Here is a 19157-nt window from a genome sequence, read left to right as displayed (position 1 = left end):
AGTGCGGTGCCCAGAACTGGATGCAGTACTCCAGCTGCAGCCTGACCAGTGTCGCATAGAGAGGGAAGATCACCTCCTTGACCCTCCTCGTGATGGATCTGTGGATGCAGGACAAGGTACGATTAGCCCTACTGACTGTGTTCTCGCATTGTTGGCCCATGTTCATCTTGGAGTCAATAATGACTCCAAGATCTCTTTCTGCCACCATGCTTTCAAATTCGATTAATCAAGTCTGCTGGAGCATGGAAGTAGATGCACTCTGACAGCATTCCATATCACATGCATCAGTGTCCCCAAGCATCTCCATGCTGAAAAAACAGCAGCGGGACACTTTGAATTAAAACTTGTTCAATAAGCTTTAGTTCAAAGTGCCCCGCCAAAATTTTTTCAGTGTGGGAATGCTGATGTGCGACATGCGAGAGCTTTTAATTAGTGCAGCTTGCTAATTAAGGCACCTGGCACCGAGTCCCAAATCACATGTAAACATGGCTTCTATGCACAAACTGCTATCTCCACTACTCCCCACCTCCAGAAGGCATGCATAGTAAGAAGCGTGGCACTATAACTAGAAATCTTTTGAAGAACTCCAGGTACAGATAGGTAGCCTTCTTTGTCCTTCAAGTGTTATCAGAATAGACCCCTATTCTTGAGAGACTCACTGGCATTGACACCATTCAAGAACGTAGGACTGAGGTAGCCTATAACAAGGATCCCAAACCATGTTACTTGGACACAATGGCAGGAGAGAGGACTGTAACAGGGAACCAGGAGCTCCTATCACCTTAAGAAAGCACAGACTAAGCCAGATGTGTGGAGCTGCAGCAACAGGAGTGCAGGCTGGCCCTTAATTAGGGAAGAAAACCCCCTGCGTATGGCTAGGGAAAAGCCACATGACAAAGGGGGGACGACAGAGCACGTAAGCCCGGGCCCTGAGCCAGGAAGGTCAGTCAGGCCCTGCAGGCTGCAGGGAGAGGAGCTTGCACAGGGAAGCTGCCTACAAGCCGGGCCCAGGGATACCCAAAACTGAAGCGGTTTTGCTACATTTCTGAGTGCCTATACACAAGTAGTGAGGCTGTTACAATGCACTGTGATTCCAGCACGTCAAAGCAGACTCAGTCAGCTTTGCTGGAACGTGGCAATTACTATGCTCCAGCTGCCTCCTGGGTCTCATATATCAACATCCAAAGCACTTAAAAATGGCAGCAGGGGTGCTTCAGCTAAAGTTCATCGAACAAGCTTTAGTTCAAGCACCCCTGCCTCCATTTTTACGTGCAGGGATGTCAATAGATAAGACACGATGGCACTTTAATTAGAGCAGCTGTTATAGCCACTTTATTTGAAGCGCCACCTGGCCATCCCTAGCCCCCAGAACATGGGTAAAAGTGCCCATAGTGTTCTTAAGCCTGCAGTGCTAACCATTACAGCAGGACTGTCCAAATTTCTTAGCAACCAGGGAACACATGGCCTGACAGGCTGCACTAGTGCAGGCCACAAGCCACCTGCACACTCCACTGCTGCACCAGGCATGTGTGTACTTCCCCTCACACTAGCAGGTACATAGTAGGGCTGTGCAAAATTTCAACAGGCATTTTATTTTGGAGGTGTCTGGGGCTGATTTGGCACCCAAAACACCAAATCTGAATCAAAACAGAAGGCTCTGAAACATCTCCAAAATAAAATGAGGCATCTGAAACATTTCTGAAATGTTTCGGGAAATATCAGAATTTCAGAGTCAGGCTTATTGTATGCTGCTGCCCTGCTGCGCAACTCAGCTCCACAGGGAGCAGAGATCCGTGCCAAGGGTCTCTTTGTTGCCACTGCCCACCCTGCACCACCCCAGTGACACGGGGCAGCGTGGGGTGGACAGCAGAGGCAAGGAGACCCCCGGCACAGATCTCTGCTCCCTGCAGAGCCAGGTCACACAGCAGGGCAGCACTGGTCCCTGCCGCACAACCTGGCTCCGCAGCAGCATGGGGTAGGCAGCGGCAGCAAGAAAACCCCCAGCATAGATCTCTGCACTCTGCGGAGCCGAGCTGCACAGCAGGGACTAGCAGGCTTGCTCACTGCTCTGCACTGCTTTCCTGCCCTGCAACCCAGCATGACAGGGATCAGAGATCTGCATGGGGGTCTCCTCACCTGCACGGAAGGCAATGGCCCTCCCCCAGATGAGCCATTCACAGGCCTATCCTGCTCCCCGCTGGGGCCCTGCAGTCTCCGGCCCCAAGCCCCACCCAGCTGGGCAGTAGGGTTGTATGAAGCTTGCAACCCACTCAAAACAGATTTGGAGGAAATTCGGCTGAAATAAAACAGGACAGTGATCCAAACCATCAAAACTAATCGCTGTCCTCCAAAACGGCTGAATTTGAAACCGAACTGAAACACAGCCCTAGTACATTGGTGCTCCCTGTGGCGAGCCAGTAGGGAGTGCTCCTGCAATGAAACACCCACCTCACTGTGTCCAACCACCTTTCAGGCTCTGAGTGCCTCCCTGGGGGTGACATACATCTGGTCAACCCCCTTCCTGGAGCACACCTGCTAGCCTGGGGATAGAGATGCCACCACCCAGGGACGGGCTGTATTCCAGCTCTGCGCCCCCTGTGAAACACAGGCCTAGTAGCCCTCAAGGGTATTTGATGCACTTCAAGAACTTGAGGTGCCTCCCTCAGTCGGAAGCACAAGTAGTGGTCTCCCTTAGTCAGCCAAACCAAGGGGGACCCCAAGACATAATCCAGACCCACTCCCAATAAGTCTCCCATGCTAGGTACAAAGGAGAACTTTATTGGTTATAAGGAGTAGGGCTGGAATAGGGTACAGAGTTGTTCAGTATCAGAGAAATCCCACAGAGGAAACAAGGGTGGCTGGAGTAGCCTTTGATCATGCATCTGAGTTACTGGAAGCTATATATCTAGTTAGATCTCACGTAGCTTACTCACAAGCATCATCCAGATGGAGGTGGAGGTGGAGATCTCTCAGCACCTGTTGGCTATCAGCCAACCAATCTGAAATGCATCACTGGTTGCTGGGCAGACTGGCAGTCTCTAGCCCACCAGGAAACCCAAGCCCCTCATCCAGTTATGTGATGCCAGTCACATAAGCAGAGGGAGCAGGTTTCCCCTCCCCCCCCAGAATGTATCCAGCTCAGGTTACCTAAAGAGATAGGGTAAGGTATGTAACCTCTGCAGGGCCATCCTAACCAATCTGTTACAGAGTAGAATTTTTGGGGAGAAACAGAGGTGGCCTTCTGCCACAGTCCTCTCCCACTACATTAGGCAAGTGGGCACATTCTCCTTGGCCCTGCTGCACTGCACATGTGAGCACATGGGTGCAGGTGCCCTAGCCCCACCTTCAGCTCCCTGGGTGCAGATTCCACCACTTCACCGCTCTGCACCATGACAACACCCCATGCAATGGGTTCTTTGGCACTGTAGACTGCCAATAATCTTCTACCTGCTACCTGGCCTGGGGGCCAAGCACCCCCCACCCCCAAGATGACATAGCCAAAGCAAGGGGGGGCGGGGAGAGGGAAAGGAGTGGCAGCAAAGGAGGAAGGGGGAGGAGTGGTGGCCAGGTGGAAACCCTGAAGCTGCAAACTAACCCCTTGTGGGCTCTATGTGGCCAAAAGGCACCTGGTTGGACAACCCCAAGTTATAGTGCAATAGCTACTGTTTGATCCACAGCAGCAGTGCCACCTCCCCTTTTCAAACAGCGATGAATATATATTTGTCCATTAAGTCCACTTGTTCTATCAAGTTGCATATGATTTTCCAACTGAAAACATCTATCTACTAGGAATCAGAAACACAGAGAATTCTAGGAATCAAAAAAAAAAAGGCACAAGTAATCAATCAGTCAAAACTTCTTAGGTTTAAAAGGCAATTGACAGTCATTTGACAGGAAGAGAAAGCAATCCAAAACATTACCCATTTTCAAAAACTCCAAAGGAAGAGAGAAATCAAACAAAATGAATTATTAGTGCACAAACGTATACAAAATTATAGTCAAACCTGCTTTGCTGAATATTCCACTTCTTCTGCAAAAGAAATTCAGTACCTGCAGTCCACAGCTGTAATGCACAGTATCCACAAGACGCAGTTTTTCCTTTATCAGGCATATTTTTTTCCTTTATCAGACAATGAAAATATTTTTTTCATTGTAACTGATTAAATGAGTTAATCTACTCCATAGCAAGACTATGAACTCCTCAAAGCAACAGAATTAGACAGTTTGAATGATCCTACATCTACAGTTTGCTATTTACTCAGAATTAACCAATCATAAGAGATAAGCGTATGTGTACCAAAACCAGTCATATATTTTATTTAGATCCTAATACCTCAACTGTTCCCACCCACAAAACAACAAAAAATACCCCAAGCTGAAATAACAGTCAGTAAAAACACGGGAACAGTATGCTGGGCTGTGTTAAGTGCAAAAGAATAACAACTATTTGAGACGATGTCTCAGAAAATAAATTAAAGCAACATGAATACTACAGAATGCAATCTTTTATCTTGCCTAAAAACCTAACTGCAATTAAAAAAAATCTGTTTTACAAGAAAGCAACTGAGGGATGCAATTCTTCTGATCTCTCCTACAAGTCTACCTCACAATGCAGCATTCCTATGTCACCACAAACATTACAACTATTCATCAAATCACTCAAAATTAATCTAGGTATCAGCTGTGAACAACACCTTTCCAGCTCATGTAGGCAAGGTTCCAAACTTACCCTTTTATTCTTCTTCACATATCTATATATCTTTCCTTTATACTGTTTGACATATCTTGCTTCTTTGTCTATGCACCAGAAATCTTACCTATATCCTCATCATATGGAAAATTTCTGTAACAATTACTGTATCTTTTTTCTGGTCCTGAGGTCTCCAAGCACATCTTGCTTAAACACACTCAGAACAAAAGTTGTTAAATCATATTCCTGACTTTTTACCATGACCATATTACTTTCCAAAGACTGTGTTAACTTTCTAAGTTACTTCCTTTTCTAAGTCTATTCATAACAAAACTCTGCCCTATCTAGACTCTTTATTAATTCACTATAATACGTGTACCAAGTATCTGATCAAGGATGATCTACATGAATCTATATCTGTGTTGTACTATGACTGGGATCTTGGTTTTCTCTGTTTAAAAATCGCAAATACTCTAATAAAAATTTACAAATTCTCTGATTAAACTCCCCCAAATCCACATTTTGCTGTTATTAAAATTAAATGCTGCTATATACATATACACACACACACACACACACACACATATGTATATATGTGTATAAGACTGCTATGGGCCTGAAGGATCTATGGTAGGTGCTAGTAGTTAGGATAACAGAGGAGATTCCAGTTTTAGCTCAACCACCAAGTTCCCCAGAGCCACGAAGCATACTGACCCCACAAGAGATGCTGGAATTTTCCAACATGATGGTGAATTCAGAGATTGCTGAAATTCAAGTGCTTTTTGAGTTCAGGACTTGACGTTTTAGTGCCATAACAATAGATCCCTTGCAAGAAACGAAATGGAGGTGATACTAGAAGTCCCTCAGGAATTTCTTTCTTTTTCTTGGGTACCAGTGAAGGATTCTCTCCCAAACTGGGGCTCCCTTCTGGAACTTTAACAGTCCGGATGGTTGAGTGGAACCTTTACTCTGTCAGTTAAAAGCCTGGAGAGAACCAAGTCATGTGCATGTTGTATGAGGACTATCAGAGGAAAAAATCTGAGCTCAAGTGCTTCAGACACATGTGTACCCACATATGGACAAGCACTTGAAGCCAAACTAAATTCCCACTTACCTTGTTAGACTACCTATGTGACTTCGGGCAAGTCACTCCAGTCCAGAGTTTCAAAATTATTCTACGTGCAGTTGGGAACACTTGGCATGAGTTCTTTTAAAACTCTGCCCATAAGTGTTGCAATGAGAATGACTACAGGCTAATTACTTTTTAAAAAAATCTGGTCTTCAAGTGCTGAAAGACTGCCAAGCACTTAAAATCTGCTACTAATTGTGAAAGCTGAGACCTCAAAAATTTCACCCTAATTTAGTGAAACCCCATACTTCCCAATGCCTCAATATCTTATTTTGGAAATAAGCATCTTTTTTTTCTGTCTTTCACTCTTTAACCTGTCTTCTCTATTTAAGTTGTAAGATTGTCACCAAGGTAAGAACTACTGCTGTGATTTTTTTCCCACAACTTACTTCAGGGACACACCAACTTTAGTTGGAGCCTTGATCCAACTGTAATAGACATAATACAGTCATAATAGTACTGTCAAAGATGACTTCCTTTAACATATGCAAACTAACAGTAATGCATGAGAAAAAATATATATATACACACTGTTTGTGTGTATGTACATATATGTACATACTAGGGCTGTCAATCGCTATTAAATGTGCGTGATGAACACAAGAACCAATTAACGCAGACTGGCCAAGTCTGGCAATGACACCAAACTCTGGGGTAAAGCATCCGTACCTGAGGATAGGCTGGTGATCGAGACCAACCTCGACAGGCTCAGAAAATGGGCAGATGAAAACCTGATGGCGTTCAACACCAAAAAAAATGCAAGGTACTCCACCTTGGGGGGAAAAAAAAAACCCTGCAGCACACTTACAGACTCAGTAGTGCTACGTTTGTTAGCACCACAGCCAAAAGGGACTTGGGGCTCATGATTGACCACAAAATGAATATGAGCCACCAATGTGATGTTGCAGCTGGTAAAGCAAGCAAAACTCTGGCTTGCATCCATAGATGCTTCTCAAGCAAATGTCAGGATGTCATCCTCCTGCTGTACTCGGCCTTGGTGAGGCCGCAGCTGGAGCACTGCATCAATTCTGGGCTCCACAATTTAAAAAGGATGTAGAAAAGCTTGAGAGAGTCCAGAGGAGAGCCACACATGATCAGAAAGCAGGAGAACAGGCCCTATGATGAGAGGCTGAGAGCCATGGGACTCCTCCGCCTGGAAAAGCGCAGGCTCAGGGGGGACCTGGGAACTGCCTATAAGTATATAAGGGGTGTACATCAGGATCTGGAGGAACGTCTGTTCACCAGAGCGCCCCAAGGGATGACAAGGTCAAATGGTCACAAAACTCCTCCAAAACCATTTCGGGCTAGACATAAGGAAAAACTTTTTGACTGTCTGAGCCCCCAAGCCCTGGAACAGACTTCTGCCAGAAGGGGTGCAAGCACCTGCTCTGGACTCTTTTAAAAAAGATTTGGACAACTACCGTGCTGGGATCCTTTGACCCAGCTGACTTCCTGCCCCTGGGGCAGGGGGCTGGACTCAATAATCTTCCAAGGTCCCTTCCACCCCTAATGTCTATGAAATCCATTAACACATTAATTTTTCTAACGTGTTAATCACACATGGTTTTGGGCTCCTCTTCACCACCATTACCACTACCTTCAGGCCACCCAGTGGGGCAGCAGTGGCAGTGCAGAGGCGCCGCAGGGCATCCTGGGCGGGCTCCAGGCTGCTGCAGCAGTAAGACCAGGGGGGAGGAGGGGCAGAGCAGCCCACAAAGACACAGACAAACACACTAGAGGTGTCTTGATATATCAGTGCCATATCAAGACTGTGTGCAAGCACACAGGTGCAACATATGCACAGCCAGGAATGCAGTCCAGCAGTGTATAGAGCATGCCCAGCAGGTAAGTCTGTGGAGGGGGAGGGAAAGGGGTGGCAGGACAGATCCAAGTAGGGAAGGAATGGGGCAGGGGCAGAGGTGAATGGGACTCCAGGGCTGGGGTGGGTCATGGGACAGAGCCATGCACATGCCCCCATATCTCCCCCAGGGATGCACGCAGCAGCAGGGAGCTGCCCCCTCCCCCCCATGCCCCTGGACAAGCCTCCCACAGCTCTGTCCCACAGCCCACCTCGGCCCCAGGGTCTCATTCACCCCAGCCCCTGCCCCAATCCCTCCCTCACTGTGGGGACTTTGATCTGCCCACCCGGCCCTTTTCCCTCCCCCCCAACCCTGCCCCTTCCTCTCCACAGATTTACCTGCTGGGTGCTGCAACACACACCACCAGGCTGCATTCCTGTAGGGTTACCATATTTCCAGTTTCAAAAAAGAAGACACCTTGGGGGGGGGGTAGAATATGATGGTGGGGGCAAGCATAGTACCCAACATCCTGCTAGAGCATGCAGGAATTCCCCCTCCCCAGGCTCCAAACCCCCCCCCCACACACACACACCCCCCTTCAAAAATTCCTCCCATATACATACCACACACACACACACCAACCATACAACGTACCTATATAATTTTGAATAATTTTGAGCTTTTCTGCACATAATTTTGAGTTTTTCACTGTGCGATTAAAATCAATTGTGATTTTTTTTTTAATTGCACAAGTAACTGCGATCAATTTTTAAAGCATTTCACAGCCCTAGTACATACACACAAACCATATATTTCTTACGCATTACTGTGTGCATTACATACACACACACAAGAACCTTTTCCCTTTAGTTCACTATTTTATATACACTACTACAAATTTCACATGCCATGAAAAGCCAAATTTTGTTGCATTTCATTCAGTATCCATACTGATTTTATATGCCAAAGAAATTATATTCACTTGACATTTAAAACCAAGTTGTAGATAACTAATTTAGGAAAAGAACAAAAAAATCCATAATCCATAGAAAATAATATACCATAACATGCAGCACATTCACTCTTCTTTTGGGGCAAATTCACTCCAATTTAACTTTCACTTGAAAAAGTCATGTAAATTTTAGTTTGATTACAGAACCAAGAATGTTATGATAAACCTCAAAAAATGAGAACAAAATATAAAAATTAGAAAGCCTAAAAAGATCATTTTAATTACCAAAGGGAGAGATAAACTTTGTTGACATATTTTAAAGCAACAAATGGAAGAAAATATAAATGTGGGAGACCAAAAGCAAAGGAAAAGCTGGTATTCTATTTTCTGGATAGCATCTTTTCTAAATGAGGACACATTCCTAAATCACCATATTTAGGAAGGAAAAAGACCAAAGTAACTTAAAGCTGTTGCATAAATTGATGCAGGCAAGAGAGATGGGATAGCAAAAATGGAGGAAACTAAACAAAGATAGATTGTCAAGCCTTCACCACAGAGGGAGAAAGTAAGAAAAATAAGTGCCATAGCACACATTACCATTTAAATATAAATCCACATGCAAGAGGAATAACAAACATGCCTATTTTTCACAATGGTAGTGTCAAGCTATTCCTGGATATATTTGCTTCCCAGGTATGTTTCCTATGTCTTCATAAATCTATATAGCAGGGAAAGGGAAAGGGTAAAGATATATTAACCAAGAATGGATGAGGTGGGTAGAAAACAACGAATTCCTTCCGACTTCATGACCAAAGGGCTTTTTACATTAGTTTTTACCGTGGTATAAATGCAACAAATATATATATATCTTTCATTGCTTATATGTACACTTTATCATTCAGAAGCACAAAATATGTCAGTTACAATGTAAGGGTTCCTTTGTTCACCCACTTAAACAGGTCACACTAGGACTCTGGGACAAAAGTTACACATAAACCAGTTTCATAGTCTCTAGGGTCAGAAGGGACCTGAGCAGATCATAGAGCCTCTCCTCGTAGGGCCTGTCCTGCTGGCCCCTGATCATGCGAGTGGCCCTCCTCTGGACCCTCTCCATGTTGTCCACAACCCTCTTGAAGCGTGGCACTCAGAATTGGACATAGTACTCCAGCTGCGGCCTGACCAGCTGGAGTACTGTCAGTACTGTTAAGTTATCAGAAACCGATTTAAACTTGTAACAAAACAGATGTTCAATGCACATAAACCAGTTTGAACACGGCTGAAACTGGCTAGAGATAAACCTGATTAAATGTACACTTAACTGATTTAGGTCAAACTGGTTTATGCAACATCTGTCCCAGACCCCTTGCTGGTTTAAGATAAACCAGATGCCCTCAGCATCCTGGCTTGCTCTTTGGGCCAGGTTAGGGCTCTCTGCTCCACAGCAGGGCTGGCCCCTCCCATCTGCTCCCTGGCTGCAGTTCCAGCACAGACTGCAGGCTGCTCCCCCCTCCCCTTCACCACTCCCTGCTAAGCAGGAATTCCCCCTTCCCCTCTGCCTTGCTGAGGATGTCTCTATGTATTAGCTAGCAGACCACATGCTGGCTATGGTCCCTGCTGAATCAACATTTGGAATCAACAAGCAGAATCAACAGCTAGCTGGTAATGCCCTCTGTTGTTTTCTTAATGGGGTGATAAACACTGAGTTAGGGAGTGATAAATACTGTTATCAATTCCCTGCTGAGCTAATCAGAGCGTTGTCCTGGGGCCTGGCCATGCTGCCCCCCAGCCCAGTGCTGTGGAAGGGAGGAGAGGGCTACTCTAGTGCTCCCCAGCTTCTAGCCTGCAGGTCTGGGATGTTTGTGCAGTTACAAACTGGTTCAGCCTAGCCAGGTTAGACTACCCTGCAAAAATTGAATCAATTCAGGCTCAGGCTTTTTGAACGTCTGTCCCTAGCTGGCAGACCAATACTGAACTGAATTCCAGTTAATCATTTTCTATCCAATGACTCCTTATGCTGAGCTCTAAATACTCTGATATGGCAACTGAGTAAAAGGATACATCAGCTGAGCTCAGCTTTTATGATGGTGCATAGGCCCAACATAAATACTCATGATCCAACCGATTTAGGGATCTGTAATAGCAACACTGCATTATCCCTTTAAGAATGGTGAAGACTCTGCATACTTCAGTGTCTGTGGCATATAAACAGTCATAGTGGGGAGATTCATACACACAATCAATTAAAGAGGAAATAACTGCTGAAGGTTAAATAATATAACATTTAAAATCTGGCTGAAAAATACATGCAGAAAAGAAGGAATCTGCCATTTGCTGACAAGGAATATAGCCTTTTTAAAGAAAATGCATCAGGAAAGTCACTGTCCATTTCAAGGGAATCATAGAACCACAGAAAAAAAATGGGGCTGGAAAGCACCTCAGGTGGTCAACTAGTCCAACCCACTGCTCAGGGCAGGATCATCTTTGTCAAAACTCTCTCATGTAAGTGTCCGTCTAATCTGCTCTTAGCAACTTCCAAAGAGGAAGATTCTACCACCTCTCTAGGCAATCTGCTCTGATGCATTTAGGACCCTCATACTTAGGAAGTACTTCCTAATATCCAACCCAAATTTCCCTTGTTCTAATTTAAGATCATTACTTCTTGTCCTCTTCAGCCAAAGAAAATGTTTCGTCACTTTCTTCATCATAACCACCCTCTATCTATCTGAAAACTGTTATCAAACCTCCTCTCACTCTTCTCTTCTACAGACTAAGTATTCTCAGTTCTTTCAGCCCTCTCTCATAAGCAGAGATTCTGGGTTGGGTTTTTTTTGTTTTTTTTAAATCAAGGAAAAACACAAATTCTCTGCTAAAACCCCCAGAATCTGTGACTAAAATTAAAGCCCTCCCCCCAGTCATGCTGTTGCCCCTCACTCCCCACCTACAGCCCCACAGCCTTGCTCATGCTCTTTGTCCCATACCCACAGCCCCCGCTCACCAACCCTGCCAGAGGGGGCCCCCAGTTGCCAGGGATATGGACCTGGGTCCACAGCTCCCTGCCCCCGCTCCACCCTTGCTGTGGGCTCAGGTGGGGAGGCTCCCCACTGCTGCATGAACTCCCAGAGGGCAGGGGGGACCCGTGCCCCCCAGATCTGTACCCAGGGCAGGTGCAGGCTGAGGCTGCTGCCCAGCCAGGTGGGGCTAGAGGCCCAGGGCCACAATGCGTGGCTGCAGGGCCCCAGCCAGGAGCAGGACGGGGGCCGCAGGTGGCTCATCCCGGGGAGGAGAAGGGCCCGTTCCCCGGTCCGGTGCAGCACACAATCCCAGGGGGCAGGAGAAAATCCATTCCCCCCCACCCCCGAGATCTGTACCTGGAGCAGGAACAGGCTACAGGCTTCAGCTCCCACCTGCTTCCCTCTCCCAGGGCCTCCTGAGCTGGCGGGCACAACCCAGTGCAGCTGGGGACAGCAGGGCAGCATAGGGATTTCCTTGCCAGTGTGAGTTCCCCTCCCCCCACTTTCCTACCGACGCACCTCCAGTGCCTGCCACTGATTTGGGGGGCACAGTCCCAGGCCACTTCTGTCACTGCAGTCCCACACACAGAAGGCGTGTTGCCAGGGCAGCACAGGGCAAGAAGCAGTGGGGAGGTTTCCTATGTAGCTCCTGCACACCCTGCCACTCTAGGTTGGGGAGTGGAAGGGGAAAGCAGGGAGGCAGGGAACAGCAACCCCCTGCTTGCCACTGTTCCCTGCCACCTTGCTTCCTCCCACCCCTGTGACCCAGTGCAGAAGGGAGTGGAGGAACCGTGAAGAAACCCTACTCACCACTTCTCGACCCCCTGCTGCCCTGGCAACATACCTACTGCACACGGGGCTACAGTGAAGGCAGTGGCACAGTGCTGCACCCCCCAATGCAGTGGCAGGTGCTGGAGACATGTTGCCAGGGCAGCGGGATGGGGGAAGCTCACACCAGCGAGGAATCCCCATGCTGCCCCACTGTCCCCAGGCACACTGGGTCATACCCGTCAACTCGAGGCCCCGGGGGAGGAAAACAGGATGGCAGCTTGAGCCACAGCCTCCAGCTGCCCCGGGTACAGACCTGAAGGGCAGGGGTCCCCCCTGCCCTCCAGGAGTAAACTCAGTAGTGGGGAGCCAGCCCTCCCCCTCCCCTGGACAATTTACCCACAGCCCTGTCCTGCTCCCCATTGGGACCCCAAGCCCCACCCAGCTGGGCAGCAGCCCCAGCCCTGCCCAGCTTCCTCCCTACAGGGGCCTCAATCCCCCTCTCTCCCTGCACTTACCTGCTGGAACTGCTCTGCAAGCTGCCTAGGGCCTTGTACATGTCTATGCATATGGCTCCCCTGTCTTTCCACCTTCCTTCCACTCTCTCCCAGCTCTCTGCAAGCTGGAATTCTGCCAGCCTGCAGGGAGCTCATTGCAAAACGGCAAAATCCACAGGATTCTTTGGTAAAATGAGAAATCCGTAGTTTACTTCGTTTTTCCATGGGAAATGGAAAACCCAGATCCCTGCTCATAAGTCATGTTTCCTAGAACTATAATAATGTTGTTGTTCTCTTCTTGTTTCTCCAATTTTTCTACATCTCTCTTCCAGTACAATGACCTAAACTGGACATAGTATTCCAGATGAGGCTTTGCTACTACTGAAGAGAGGAAGAATCATTTTCTAAAGCCTGCTGGCAAAGTTACTTTTGTATAACCCATCGTTGTACCATTTGGGGGGTTTTTGGTTTGGTTTGGTTGCAACGATAGCACGTTGCTGACTCATACACAGCTTGTAGTCCACTAATATCCCCAGATCCTTTCCTGCAATACAGCAATTTAACCAATCATTTCCCAGTTTGTTTTTGTGTGCACAATTTCAGACAGAATAAACAGTTAAGTAAAAGCATCTCACAGATGTATTCCACAGAGATAGGAATTGCATATGAACAGGTTTGGGGGTTTTTTTGGTAAAGGAAAAAGGTGATTACTCTTCAATGCCTTAAACTACATTTACACAACTAGGACTATGCAATGTTGGTATGAGCCTTTGAAGACAAAACTGTCCTAGCTTACAGACAGCCCCACAAACTCAAATGGCATCTCTCAAACAACAGACTAATGAACTCCCATCCTCACCAAGGCACCAAGCCTTGCAATGGACCTAAATGCCTGATGTATCCCCACATCAAGACAGATCACATCATCACGGGACCTAATAACAAGTAGTATATTATCCAAGGTTCATTCACCTACAACTCTACCAACATCATATATGCCATCATCTGCTTATAATGATCTTTTGCTATCTACATCAGACAGACAGGGTAATCTCTACATGTAAGAATGAATGAACACTGGTACTGTATCTGACATCAGATGCCAAAAGAGACAAAAGCCTGGGACAGAACACTTGGACCCCTCTGGACAATCCATCACTGACTTCAGGATTGCTGTGCTCAGACAAAAAAAATAAAAATCAGTATGAGTGGGAAACAGCACAACAAGAAATCACCCACTTACTGGTTTATATTAAAAAAAATAGTTCCTGTTTAAGCCACATGTGGCAGCACACCTTCCAAGTGTAATGTGTAGGCTCCCACATTATACCACCAGTAAAGGGATAGACTGCCCCAATGAAAACAGATGGGTAGGCCAACTCGAGACTCGGCCCCAAGCTTGCCCGCAGCACACTACGATTATCTCATTATTAGGATTAGTTTTTGTGACCCCCTTTGTTCCTCTGGGTTTAATGTTTGTTTACTTTTGTCTCCTAGAACTGCCCCCTCCTCCCCCACCATCTCTCACTTCCCCACTTCTTCCCCCCACTACTTGTCTGTTTCTAATTTCTCTCTTATCATATTTTGCTTTCTGCACATCCTTTCACAGCATCTGATGAAGTGAGCTTGGGTTAGTTAATCTATACAAGTGCATATCTACTACCATGCCTTGTGTGTGAAATTCTGACACTGAATGAATATACACACTACATTCTTGATATATACAAAGAAGCAAATTGTAAATTATCTAAATGAGCATGAATGCTTGAGCAAAGTTGATCTAGATATTTTACATAAATCAGATCAGGCAAAAGGCTATTTTAATTTAAACAGTAAAACTAGTGTGCGGAGACTACAGCTGAGGTAACAATTCTTTACCCTTCCAACTTCACACAGAGAAAGCAGTATGCAATACCAAATACAAATGCTTTGAGTATATCCTCGTAACTTGTTAAGCTAGTGACAATACCAACTTTGACATCTTACTATTCTACAGATCATTTACACACTAGAACAGAAGAGCTGACTAAGACATTATCAGATATGATGGCAGAGTTCAAAAAAATTGTATTATAGGGGACTTCAACATCTACACAGGTAGCACTGTTTGTGCCACAAAACCTATCCAACCTCTTTGCTCTTGGACTCTGATACATAATTATGTACTTCTAGACCAGGGGCCAGCAACCCCCAGCACACATGCTGAGCATGGTATGTGAGGCCGTTTTCCTCGGCACACATTGGGGCTGGGAAGGCAGCAGCTGTTTGCAGCCTCCCAGCTACAGCCAGCCCCAGCTCTGGGCAGCTGCTGCCAGCCAGGAGCCCAGGCTGCTCCTAGCAGGAAGCTGGGATGCTGCAAGCCCTGCTGGGAGCAGCCCAGGCTCCGTGGCTATCCACAGCTACCCAGAGCCAGGACCAACTGCAGCCAGGAGGCTACAAACAGCTGCTGCCTCCCCACCCCCAGCCCCAACTAGCGCAATGTTGGTACCTGCTGCCTTCCCAGAGCCCAGGGCCAGGGCAGGAGGGCAGCAGCTGTTTGTAGCCCCCTGGCTACAGCCGGCCCTGGCTCTGGGTAGCTGCTGATAGCCACAAAGCCCATGCTGCTCCCATGGAAGCCCTGCTGCAAGCAGCCCAGGCTCTGTGGCTATCAGCAGCTACCCAGAACCTGGGCCAGCTGCAAACATTTGCTGCCTCTCTGTCCTAGCCCTGGCCCCAGCTGCTTTCCAGCCCCAGTCCTGGCCCCAGGGTGGCAGCACATACCAGCAATGCTCCCCGCTGTGCTGCCCTCACTGCTTTAGCGTTGGAACCCAACGTGGCAGGGCAAAGCAGGGGGCACAGAAAGTTGCCTGCTCCCAACTCCCCTGTCACACTTCCCCTGCAGATGGGGGCAGCAGCGAAGGGCACAACCCTGCACTGCTGCCCATGCTGCTCCTGTACACACATGGGAAGTGTGGGAGGGCAGTGGGGAGCTTGGAGCAGGCATCTTTCTGCGCCCCCTGCTACACCAGGTTCCAACGCTGCTTTGCAGAAGCAGTGAGGGCAGCACAGCAGGGAGCATTGCTCGCATGTGCTAACTCCCCGGAGCCCAGGGTGGAGAGGCGACAGATGTTTACAGCTGGCCCAGGTTCTGTGTAGCTGCTGACAGCCACAGAACCCAGGCTGGGGGGCAAACAGTAGCAGGGCTGGAGGGCACAGGGCACAAGCAGGGCATCCTGCCATGTACCCCTGCCCTCATTTTGCTTTTCTGGCATGCTGGCACTCCAGCGCCTTCCAAGGTAGACATCATGGGGGGTTTTGGCACTCTGGCCAAAAAACATTGCCTACCCCTGTTCTAGGCACATAATGGACTAGATATTAAGATGAGCATAAGCATTAATGATACAAAAGACATCCTGTAACTTAGACCAAGCATTTGTTCCATCACAAAAAAAAGCAGCAGTCACTAAAGTTTGCACAAGAAAACCATCAAAATCTTGCCCAAAATCTAAAACTGTTCTCAAAAAACTTTAGATAATCAACACTTTGAATGCTGGCTAAACAGCCTGATTACACTTTATAACTCCAATGGATACTGTAGCACATGTCACATATTCAGATAGCTCCTCTGTTCTTGTAAGATGTGCTTCAGAAAAAGCATTAAGAAACAGATTGTAAAAAATCATCCTCATTTTCCTCAGAACAGACTGTCCACATCTGAAACAACCTAACAGAACTGTAAAAGCAAAAGCCCAAAAACACAAGGACCTTCTCCAATTCAGTTAGCCCAATCAGACAAGCAGTAGCAATGGAAGGACTGTCAGTACTAAGAACCAATTCTTCCAGTTCTGATCTATACCCGTTCCAGATTGGGCCAGATTTAAGCTGCTTACAAATGTTTAAAAAAAAAAAAAAAAAAAAAAATTTAAATGGTGTTTTACTTTAAACTCTGCATGCTCCCATGCCAAGCCCAGCGCATGCCAAGAAGAGGCGTTGCATTAGTGGGACCCAGCTCTCCCAACGTCTGCATAGATCAGGTGCTTTAGTGGAGAGGGGTTGGCACTTTTATCTAATAGCTGATTCTAATAGCTATTAGATACAAATGCCAAAAAAGCTTGGCTGAAGCAACAAATCTATGCAGACACTGCAGAGCCGAGTCCAACTAACATGCGCTGCTTTTGCCAGTAAATCACCATTTCTTGTTTTTGTTCTTTGTTTGTTTGTTTGTTTTGGGAGGGGCGGAGGGGGGGTTTAAGTCTGTAAGCAGCCAAACTCTTTCTTCTGAAAAAGGAGGTCCCTATTCTATAACATGCTAATCAATAATAAACAAACCAATGTGCTGCGCTGGCAACTTCCCTAATGCCGTAGCCTTACATTCTAAAGCATCCTAACTGAAAACTTGATTAAAATAGTCTTCAGTGATACTCCTTGGATGCCAATGTGCAAGCTACTTCCCGATCAGGAAATGAGGCAAAGAAAGCAGACACAACCGCTATCTCTCCATAAAAATGAAGAGCATACACATCTTCATCCTGCTGAATCTCTCTGCAACTCCAGACATTTCTAAGCCTTAAATGCTCTAGTCCATCTCCAAAAACTTTGTAGGTAAGAAGAAATATTCTAAAAACCTATCTTTCCTTGCTGATCCCTAAAGCATAATAGCAGGGGGGGCGTTTCTTCTAGGGCAATCTGCAAAGGATATAGATCAGAGTTGGGAGCACTGGTTCATCAATTCTCTCCTGTCCTCTTAAATATATGAAGCTGAAACTATTAGTATGAGCTAAGCTAAAATGCCATAAGTACATAGTTAATATCCAAGTCTACATCTCCTTGGCAGAGACACAAACCTGAAGGACAGTTAGCTCAGGTGTGGGCAATTATGTCAGCTGGAGGGCCATTTAATGAGTTCTGGGGACCTGTTGAGGGCCACATTCATCTCTCTCTACTGCCCACCCAACACAGTGGAACCCCTGTCTGGGTCCACAGCTAATGCTGCCATGTCAAGGGCTAATGCTGCTGGGTGGAAGCAATACCACCCGCCCAGCACCACGCCACAGCCAAAGCCACCAGAAAGCCAGATACAATGAGCTGGTGGCCATCTACCCATGGGCCATATTTTACTCACCCTTAAGATAGCTGATGATCAGGGATCCTCTTTTTCTGTTTAAAAATCCCAAATCCTCTAATTAGAAGCCCCAAATCTTCATGTTTCTGTGATTAAAATGAAATGCCACTATATATATATATATTATATATGTATATGTATCAGTTGAACACAATGTTTTATTGATATATTTACAATTTTTAAGTAATTTGGAAGCCTACCCATGCCTCCATCATTATAATACAATAAATTTTAAAAATCTATAATTTTGGCATTTGATTTTGGTTTTTTATCATTAACAAAAATGAGCACTCCCCTGGCTCCTTTGCTCACCAGAACATGGGTCCAGCTACAGCTGTCCTCCCCCACTACTTTGTGGTGCTGAGCAGCCATGATATGCTGATGCCTTGCCTCTGTTCATGCTACTGCCCCCCTCACTCCCAAGCCACAGCCCCCCAAGCCTCACCAGTTCCCCTCATTCCCAACCCATAGCCCCCCGTTCCCAGTGTGTGAGAAAGAGTGGGGTATGTGCACATGCCACATATAAGTGACATGATGTGGGGGCAGGAGAGATGCATGCTCCCCAAGATTTCTGCATTCACAACAGGGCTGTAGCCTGGGCTGGACCATCTCTAGGCAGCAGCTGCCTCCACAGCACAGCAGGTAGGACCAGGCACAGGAGGGAGTACTGCACTGCCCTGGCCAGCAAGGTGAGGCACAATGACGGCAGCATGGAGTTTGCCCCTGCTGCTGCTGGGCAGGCAGAGGGCACCTCACCTTGGCCATGTCAGCATGGCACTCACTCCCCTGCCGGGTCCCACCCACTGGCCCATGAAGGCAGTTCCTGCTCAGAGCTGGTCCAGCCCAGCTACAGACCTGCATTCTGCTGTGGGTACAGAAATCTTGGGGGAGCATGTGCCCCACCCCACTGCACTGCCTTAGCCCCCGCCACATCACCTGTGCTGCCTCCCCTCCCTCACCCCCCATAAACTTACCTGGAGAGACCTGCAGAAACTGCTCTCCACAGCCCTGCCTGGCTGTATTGCTGGCCACATGCATGTTTGTGTGCACATGGGCCCTGCAGGCTGGTAAGCTGCCAGCCTGCAAGGGCAAATCTATGGTTTCCCATGTTTTCTTCTTTTAAAGGAGACATCTACGATTTTCTCCTTTAAAGGAAAAAACCTGTGTTTTCCCCTGTTAAAAGAGAAAAATGCACATTTTTCCACAGCAA

The 19157-nt window shown here is 46.9% G+C and overlaps 1 protein-coding gene across 6 annotated transcripts in view; it reads right to left on the bottom strand.

The window, feature by feature from the left end:
- FUT8 (fucosyltransferase 8) overlaps positions 1-19157 on the bottom strand; it is a 286256-nt gene that overhangs the window by 184703 nt on the left and 82396 nt on the right. For 2 of the 6 annotated variants that reach the window (XM_090033168.1, XM_090033165.1), the window contains one exon: positions 17948-18033. The exons of the other annotated variants lie outside the window; for them this stretch is intronic. The gene's annotated coding sequence lies outside the window, so the exon portion shown is untranslated. The remainder of the gene's footprint in view (positions 1-17947; positions 18034-19157) is intronic. 6 annotated transcript variants of the gene reach the window in all.

Source organism: Crocodylus siamensis, chromosome 2, assembly GCF_052110815.1.
Source record: "Crocodylus siamensis isolate JL-2025a chromosome 2, ASM5211081v1, whole genome shotgun sequence".
Lineage (NCBI taxonomy): Eukaryota > Metazoa > Chordata > Crocodylia > Crocodylidae > Crocodylus > Crocodylus siamensis.
This window is presented reverse-complemented; position numbering and strand designations above follow the sequence as displayed.